A 9,817-nucleotide genomic window follows, 5' to 3' on the forward strand; every position below is an offset into this window, starting at 1 on the left:
AAATAATTTATTAATAGTCTAAGCATGGAATTTTGAATATGGTCTGGGCTAGGGAGACAAGGGATAAAAGGGAAAGTAAGATGATGAAAAAGGCTTCCTCCTCCACCCTTCCCATGGTCCAGTATAGAATATTTCAAACCTTCTGGCTTCACATCAGTATTCCTTTTTTTTTTTTTTTTTTATCAACTAGGAATGCCTGAGCAAGACCCCACAGGAATTTAATCAGAATCTCTGGGAGTGGAGCCCTGGCATCAGTATTTTTAAAAGCTCCCCAGGTGAGTATAATGTGCAGCCAGTGTTGAGAATGACTGATCTAATATCCAGTCACCAGCTCATTTCCTAGGCTTTGCTCTGCCCCTGAACATTTCCCCAGTGTTGACCATTATGCTAGCACCAGATCATTTTTAATACATGGTGAGTTTTCTGGTGGATTTTGATGGGTTATAGCACATTCTCTTAGCTCAGTGTTTTCCATCCCTCATTAATTGCCATGGCTAAGCATATCCTGATATCTCTCATTGGCAAGAAAAGGAAAAGTGATTGGGCACATTATTGGATGGAAATGATAAACCTGGTTTATGAACCTACATGGCCCCAGAGTATGCAGCGTGCTGGTTTGCACTCAGTTGCCTTGATTTTATCTTTGCTTTCATAATCTGCTTTAACAGACCCTCTAGAATTAGAGCTGATAAAAGAGCTATTTGAACCTTTGGAACTTTTATTTTGCATCTTCCCTCAAAAATAATTCTCATTGCTTGCTGAAAAAGTAATTCTGAATGTAAGAAGTACTTGTGGTTTCTTCCTGTGATTAACCTTCAAAACTTCATTGATTCATTTATTCCTCTGAACTTAACTGAACACCTACTCTGTGTCAGATACTCTTTCAGATAGGAGGATACCAAGAGAAGGGAAGAATTTTCTCTACCTCAAAGAGGAAAAGACGCACAGCAAATTCCAAATTTGTTATTTTCTTCAGTGGACATTTAAAAGTTACTTGATGTCCCCCCATGGTCTTGCAGCTGTGCTTGGTATATATTGTTTTTCAACTCAATTCATTCATTCTTTTAGCTTTTTTTTTTTTTAAACGAATGACTTCACTGATTCAAAAACTAAGTAAAACAAAATACTCTTTCCCATCCTTGTTTTGCATATGCCTAATTTCCCATTCTCACCCACAGAAGCCAGATTTCTTGCATGCATTTCCAGTTTATTTTTGTGGATATACAAATATATTCTAATTTTCCTCATTTTTACTATATTCAGCATCTTTATTAGTTAAAGGCGCGGGTGGGGTAGATCTTTCTATAATAGCATATTCTATTTTCATTTTGTTATTTTTCCCACAATAAGCTATTGTCTGGACATACCACAATTTGTTTATCTTACTGCTATTAATGGTAATTTAGGTTGTTTTCAATCTTATATTACAAAAGTGCATCAGTAACCTGTGTCATTTTACCCATGCACACATTCAGCTTCTCTGTAGGATATGCTTCTACAAGTTACTAGGTCTTTCAAAGAGTATGCATTAACATTCCTCATTGTTTCCTTAAGATAAATTCTATGGGCTGGGGATGTGGCTCAAGCGGATAAATTCTATGGGCTGGGGATGTGGCTCAAGCGGTAGCGCGCTAGTCTGGCATGCGTGCGGCCCGGGTTCGATCCTCAGCACCACATACAGACGAAGATGTTGTGTCTGCCAAATACTAAAGAATAAACATTAAAATTCTCTCTCTCTCTCCCTCTCTCTCACTCTTTCTTTAAAAAAAAAAAAAGATAAATTCTAAATTCCTTTGCTTAGAATTCCTAGGTTAAATGAAATAAATATTTTAAGTTTTTTCTTAATATTTACTGACAAGTCATTTTTTTTCACTTGCATGGAATAAAAGTACCTATTTCTCTGAACTTTGTCAGTAACTGGAAAACATTATTTTTTCTTCCTTCAGAAATTTTTATTCACATTACAGATAAAGAAATGTATACCTAATATTTCAGATGCATTTCTGTAGGTATTAAATATGCAGTTTGAATTTTACCATACCATGTTTATTGGACATTGTGTGATTAGAGATTTATTAATTTTCTTTGTCCAGTTTTGAAGAATTTCTACATTCTTACTGATTTATAATAAATTATTCCATAATAATAAAGACATATTTATTAGACCCTTACCTTATTCTAGGTTCTGTGCCAAGGAATTTTAATTGGTCTTATGTAATGTGAATATTTTATCTGTGTTTGGTATGTGTCTTTAATCCCTATTTAAACATTATAAAAACCTACAGAGGCTTTAAAAATTATGTAATAAAATGAACCAGTCTTTTATGGTTTTTGTTTGCTTTGATGTAAAAAAAAAAAAATCTATGTACTCGAAAATCATATTAGTATTCACCTTTAAGTTTTTCTGGTTCCTGTAGGAGTTTTAATAACTTTTAAATCCCAAATTAATCACTTAGTGTTTGCAAAGAGTTAGCCACCTACAAGGTAACTTTTTCTGTTTTAAGAAAATATTTGGATCCTTGTTTATTTTTTTTTAAACAAAAACTAAAAAAGTGAGAGAGGGAGGACTGAGATCACCCACAATTCCACCAACCTGAGACAATCCCTGTTAAAGATTACAGCAAGTTTAGATGATTTTCTGTGTGTAAATATGTCTATACATATATATCGCTGGGTTTTATTTGTTTTCAACAGTGGCATTCTAGCCTGCTCCCCCGACCCCGCCATCCTGGCCTCCTGGGTAAATGTCCCCTGGCTGGCTCTGCATCAACATCCTTAGTCATCCATGGCATGGTGGAGAATTCCCTCTTGAGATCAGTTTCACTTCCGAGAGCAGGAAACAGGGGCAGAAGCTGTCCAGGGAGAGCTTCACCTGCCTGTTTGATGTTCAGCAGCTCAGAATTTGCGAAGGCAGTTTAACCCCATTGTTTCTCAAAGGCTTTCAGTTTCTTTGGGGCCCTCTCTTCAGGCAGAAAGACTAACACTGGGCAATCATTAACCTGCTCAGCCAGAGAGTCGTCGCAGAAGGAAAAGAGAACCTTCCTTAGCAGGGCTGGGCTCCAAGTACCCCCCTACTGGCTTTCTCCAGGGGCGCCTTCCCCCCTCCCCCCCCCCGCCCTCCCCCATCCACTCTCCTTGCACACCTCCTTCTGGATACTTTTAAGTAAGCCCCTTATTTATTTCTTAACAAAAATGAGGACATGATTTGCTCTCCCGGAGATCCAGCCTTAGATTTATATTCTAGCTGCAATGCCAGTATAGACCGTTATCAATTATGAATGTATTCATGTGTGTAGAGGAGATAGTAGACCAGTGGTAATGTTACCTTATTCTAGAGACTTACCCTATAAATAAATAATGAGATGTTTCTGTGAAATGCCTTTAGCAAAGGCAGGGGAAAGCATTGCTTCTCCAAAGACTGTATATTTGAAAGATTGAAAACTGATACCAGAGACTCTGCAACAGGATATAAACCACTTACATAGGGGGGAGGTTTAAACTGGAAACTTAAATAATAATAATGATGATCACAATTAATACTAATTATTATTATTATTATTATTATTATTATTATTTTGGTCATGATGCTGGGAATCAAACCCTTGGCCTCACACATGTAAGGCAAATCTGCTCCACTGGGTTACACCCCAGCCCCCTGGAAACTATAATGTTAAACTGAGTGGCCACCATTCTCTAGATAGCAAGTGTAATCTATGAACGGAGGAGAGCCTAAAGCAGATTCCTGCGTATGCAGGGAAATATCTTCTCCAAATATATTCCTATGTAAAACAAATCACCACACTTGAAAATTGTAACAATGTCGTTTATTCAATGGGACATTCTATCATATTCTATTAAACATGGTATTGAAAAGTTGAGCAAAACTAAACAATTTCAATGAGTGATTATAACCTAGCCATATGATCAATTTTTATTATGAAACAGCATCTTTTTTTCCTGTTTTAAATAATTCATATTAGACTTGTGTGTAAGTTTAGATATGACTTCAAGCAGCTTCGTGAACAATAGTGACCGCTGGCTTCCCGAGATGACCTTTTCTGCACTGCATATTTTGGTCTTCAGCAAAGTAGGAAATGCTGGGTGGTTGCCACTAGAGGGCAAATAGCCTCTTGGACTTCTCTTTGACCAAAGAGCATCTCAGTTCAGACAGCGGGTTTTAAGGTGTCATCTAACCTAGTCTCAAATCGTGCATTACCAACTCCTAGTGGACCACGGGCTGCAAGCTAAGAGCTTTTAAATCGGTTTTAAGACAAGATCTAAATGTGCTCTTTTTCTAGCCTATTTCCATGGTACCTTTGGGTGGATACATCTCTTCCCTGAGGGCACAAATCCCTGACCTCATCCTCATCTTTCTGGTCTAGATCTTCAGCATACTGCTCAGCCACCAAGGGGACCCAATGTCACAGCATTCAACAGCATCCCAAACCTTAGAGTGACATAAAAGGTACTTCCCAGACTGCTTGAATTCTGCTTATCTTTCCAAAATCATCCTCCTGCTCCTCCCTTGTTACCCCTTTATATTACACCAGTTCCCAATTCCTGGGAGTTCCTCAACTGTCCCATGTCATTCATGCCCTGCTCTTCCCTCAGGCTGTCCCCTCCACCTGGGGTGCTGGCACCGTGCACCACACACGGTAAAAGCTCTGTTCAGCCGCTGCCTAGGAGCAGCCCCCGTCTCCCCGGACCTTGCTTCTCCAGAGCAGTGGAGTCCATCCTCCCTCCTCTGCCCTTCAGCATCTGACACAGCTCCGCTCTGGTGCCGTGTTTAGAAATGTAAACTCAACCGTTGGTCCTTTCTTCGCTGCGTTAGGGTTTGTCAGGAGTTCTGGAAGCAGGACATAAGGAAGGAACACCCCCCTCTCCAGGAAGCAGAAAGCCAGCAATCCTAGGTCTTGAAGACAGAGCCTCTCTGCCTTGAGTCAGAAGGTACAAGATTTCTGCTTGATATACGTTTGTACTTCATTGCTAATTAAAAGAAGCAATTAGGACTTCTGGTACAAAGACATATTTGGAAGCTGGAGAGACTGTGGTGGTGTGGAAAAGATTTGGAGAAAGCCAAACATCACAGCCCAGAGACAGGAAAGTGATCTGAAAACACAGCTGCTGCTTCGAGGTGCCAGGCAAGTGGGCTTGGAGAAGAGCCAGGCACCGTGACAAGGGGCACTGCTGGAGTCACACTGAGCAAGTCCCTCATATCCCTCACCAGTGTGCTATCTAGCTGAGTGGGATTTTTTTTTTGGGGGGGAGGGGCGTGGGGACCAAGGATTGAATCAAAGTGTGCTTCACCACAGAGACACATCCCCACCCCTTTTTAATTTTTATTTTGAGACAGGGTCTCACTAGGTTGCTTAGTTAGGGGCCTCACTAAGTTGCTGAGGCTGACTTTGAACTTGTGCTCCTCCTGCCTCAGCCTCCAGAGTTGCTGGAACTATAGGCATGCGCCGACAGTGCCTGGCTTGAAAGGGAATTCGGCCTCAACTGGACAAATAGCCACAGAGTGTGATCTGCAGCCTGTGGTCAAGTTCTTTTTTTTTTCTTTTAAACAAAAAGAAACTACTCAAAACTATCAAGATAACAGAGAACAAGGAGTCTGAGAAATGTCACAGCTCAGAGGAATCTGAAGGACACGGTGACTAAAGGTATGTGGCATTCTGGCTGAGTCCCTGGGACAGAAAAAGGACATTAGGGGAGAACTAAAGGAATCCGAATAAAGTAGAGACTTTCATTAATAATAACTTATCAGTATTGGTTCGTTAATTTGAATTACATGTCCCATTCTAAGGAAAGATGTTAATAGGGGAAACTGGGTGGTGGAGTATCTCTTTCCAAAATCTCTGTAAATGGAACACAGTTCTTAAAATAAAGTTTATTTAAAGAGAAGGAGAAGAGAGGGAAGGGGGAAGAAGGGAAGAAAAAATAGAAGAAAAAGGAGAAGGAGAATATGAAAAACATAAACTTAAAACATAAGCATAACCTGTGAATTTACTTCCTTCAAAACCCTCGGGACTGGAGGCCCAGGACCCCTGAGCCCATCAACTCCTTAATTATAGGGCCTGGGATGTTCCGACAGCCTCAGTGGCCAGAGCACAGCATCTGGTTTCAGAAAGTGGTCAGTCTATGGTTCCTGAATTAATTTGCAATAAGAAACAAAAGGGAGTAAAGGAAAGATTTTCTTCTGCTCAAAATTAAAACTTCAAAATGTATTTTTGTCTACCTAGTTTAATTTTATATATATATATATATATATATATATATATATATATATATATATATATATATATATATATTGGGGAGTAAACTCAGGGGCACTTGACCACTGAGCCACAGCCCAGCCCTATTTTGTATTTTATTTAGAGACAGGTTCTCACTGAGTTGCTCAGCGCCTCGCTTTTGCTGAGCCTGGCTTTGAACTTGTGATCCTCCTGCCTCAGCCTCCTGAGCCACTGGGAATATAGGTGTGCACCATGTGCCTAGCTGAAAAAAAAAAAGGAAAAAAAATTATATGGATATCCAGTTCAGCAGAGCAGTTCATCCTAACACTAGAGAGAATGTTGTCAGACAAACTGTGAGTGCTGAAAATAACACAAGACTCCATTCTGTCAGAACACTATCATGTTTTCTGTTGTCAACCGAGAGGAAAACCATCTTTATAAAAATGAGATGTTAAAATAAAGGCAGCACAAAAAGAACAGATACATAATGTCTGAGTAATTTATTAAGTAAAGAATAAAGGTTCAATTTGTTTTTCATATAAAAAAAGCAAACGTACTAATATTTGAGGTACACAGACTGAACACTGTGCTAAAAAAGTACTCATGTATATTTGATATAAAATTGTTCTCTAATGTTTTCTAGTCTAGTAAAAGTCACTTGAAACATCATGCTTAATAGCATTTCATCATGAGAAGTACCTCAAAATAACTTGTGATAGAGACATTGTATATTTAAATGTTGCCTATCTCATGATATCTGTTTTTGAATATGGTAAGGTCTGATGAAAGTTCAGACTTAGAGAACGTGTTGAAGAGCGGAAAGATTCTCCCCTACACCCAATAAAGATTCAGATACTGACTTTGAAATCTTTGTTGTGCCAAGATTCTCAGCACTGATTCAGTGGGTGGGGGTCTTGCTGATGACCCAGGTTCTGCTGAGCCGGCGGCTTATCACAGGGAGTCTGTCAACCACTAAGATACAGACCTATGACCCTCTCTTCTTGGCAAGGTAGTAGAAGCCTAATATTTTAGCTTGAGCGGGCAACCATACTGATGTTTTATTCTTCACGTACTGCAAGAGAAGTAAAAAGGTCATTTTTTGGTATTCTCGGAATAAATTTAAATCAGTGATGTTTTAAAATCTACTCACTTCCAGATGATGGTAATTGATTCCATGAGATAGAGCCTTGGTTTCTTTCTTAAAATATGATGAAAAAGGAGAGCGCTTGGAGCACTAGGCGAGTGGTGGAGCACATGCCTAGCATGGGTGAGGCACTGGGTTCAATCCTCAGCACTACATATAAATCAATCAATAAATAAAGGTCCATTAACAACTAAAAGTTTAAAAAAAAAAAAGAAATGAGGGAAGGGACAGAGAACAAAGACATGCATGTGACTGGGGACAGCAGGGTGGAAAGAGGTGGCACAGAGGAAAGACCTTTCTCTGCCAGTAACTCCTGGGTGGACTGTCATGCCTGCTCTTAGGCTTACTGTTCTTGGACATTTTATAGCATTTTCTTGATTTTCTTCACAACTACAACAAAGTATTATCCATATTTAGAAATGAGGACTCTGAAGTTCAGGGTTTACTAAATAGTCCAAGGTCACCTGCCCAGGAAGACGCAGACCCTGGAGTCCAACCGAAATCTATGTGATTCCAGAGACATGGAACCTATTACCCTGCCTCTTGGTATTTCTGTCAGAACTTTTCAGGTAAGGTTTTAGATTGGAGATTTTAATTAGTTAATTATTTGTAAGGTCTAATTCATGTTGAAGCTCATTGAACCTCATCATCGGCCTCTCCCCCTCTCTCTCCCTCCATTTTTTATTATCTGAAATCTTTGTTATATTTTGTGGCCCATAAAGAGATAGTCACTGTCTATGACAACTCCTTTATGCTATGCGATAATCCAAGGCAATGTGCAGTTTATTGCATTGGTACCATGAAGTGTGATACATCTGAACTTAGAATGTTTAGAGAAATGCTTAAAATCTGATTTTCTATATGTTTAGGTCAGTGTTCAAAATATGATTTCTTATGTATGGCTCACGGTTGTTTGAATTCTGAAAATTTCTTTTGGTTCATCATTATCATTTCTAGTTCTCTGCATTTTAATTATTTCTTAACTTGTAAATGGTCGTTGTTTTAGTGTTTGTTTCTGCACTCCACTATCTGGATCTCACTGTGGATCTCTTTCTGATGCCTATTTTCTTTTGATTTTTGGTCACATCTTGTCTCCTTGTTTGCCTGATTACTTTTCTATTGCCATAAATTCTATGTGCAAATTGTTAGAGATGACACGATGTTATATTCCTCCAGAGAGAATGTACACATCAAGGCAGCTGGGTTGGGGGCACCAGTACCTCAACACACCTTGATCCAATCAGTGGTTGGGGATCATCACAGGTGGGGGTCAGTTCCTCTAAGGACTGGCTATTCCAGTGCAGGGTTATCCCTAGGTATATCCTTTCTGGGTCTAAACTGACTGCCTGAGGTATTTACCAAGGTCTTTACTCCTAGGCAAACATGGCCTCCATTTTTTGTTTTTCTAGCTCTGTAGGTATCCAGAGTTCTCTCCGTTTTCATCCTCCAGGCCACAGCTCTCAGAATCAGCAAACACCAGGCTTACCTCTCCTATGGCTTGAATGTAGTTTGTCCCCTCTGAAACTCATGTTGCCATACAATTCCCACTATAATAGTGTTGAAAGGCCTGGGGGCTTTTAAGAAGAATTAGTGCAGTTCTGCGGAGACTGGATCATCCTCTGTAAGCCTTGGTGGTTCCACAGCAAGTTTCCTCTCGTGTTTTTGCCTCTTCATTATCAATCACTTCCTTTTTTCTGTTGAGTCAAAGCAGTACAAGGCCCTCATTAGAAGCAAGCAGATGCTGGCACCATGTTCTTGAAATTCAGAAACATGAGCTAAAATAACCCTCTATTAGTTATAAATCACCCAGTCTCAGGTATTTTAATATAGCAATAGAAAGCAAACTAAGAACTCATCCATGGACATTTATCCTCTCCCAGATCTTGACTCCACTATTCCTCACTGCCTGTAGGCTATGCAGCCATTTCAGACTTTTGTTTTTTAGCATTTAGCTTCGCTCCTCAGCAGCTCACAGAGGAGGCTACTCCAAAACAAACTATAGTCTTTCATTAGCAGAAGAGGATGTATCCATACAGTATTAGTTATTTTCACTTATTGACAATAAAAAACAGAGTTTCAAAAAAACTAAGATATCTGGTTTCTCATAAAAATTAGATAACCCTCAAAACTAAAGCAATTTCTGTTCAGATGTGATAATTGAGGAAAAGTACACAATCCTGCCTTTAGAACACATTCTGGAACAGATCCGCACCACAAACACTTCTTTCTTACCAACTCACAAATTTGGATCATTCTACAACATGACAAAGCAATCCTCTCCATACCAATTGCTTAAAGAATTACAATTTCTTTAATTTACCCTCATCTCCTTATTTCCTCAATTGAATTAATTAAATGGTCGTGCATGGAATCCTGCAAAAATGAATCTGGGCAATACTGATGGTTCAGCCTCTGGGGAAAGGTCGGCTTTCTCCTGCAT

The sequence above is a fragment of the Callospermophilus lateralis genome, chromosome 6 (genome assembly GCF_048772815.1).
Source record: "Callospermophilus lateralis isolate mCalLat2 chromosome 6, mCalLat2.hap1, whole genome shotgun sequence".
Lineage (NCBI taxonomy): Eukaryota > Metazoa > Chordata > Mammalia > Rodentia > Sciuridae > Callospermophilus > Callospermophilus lateralis.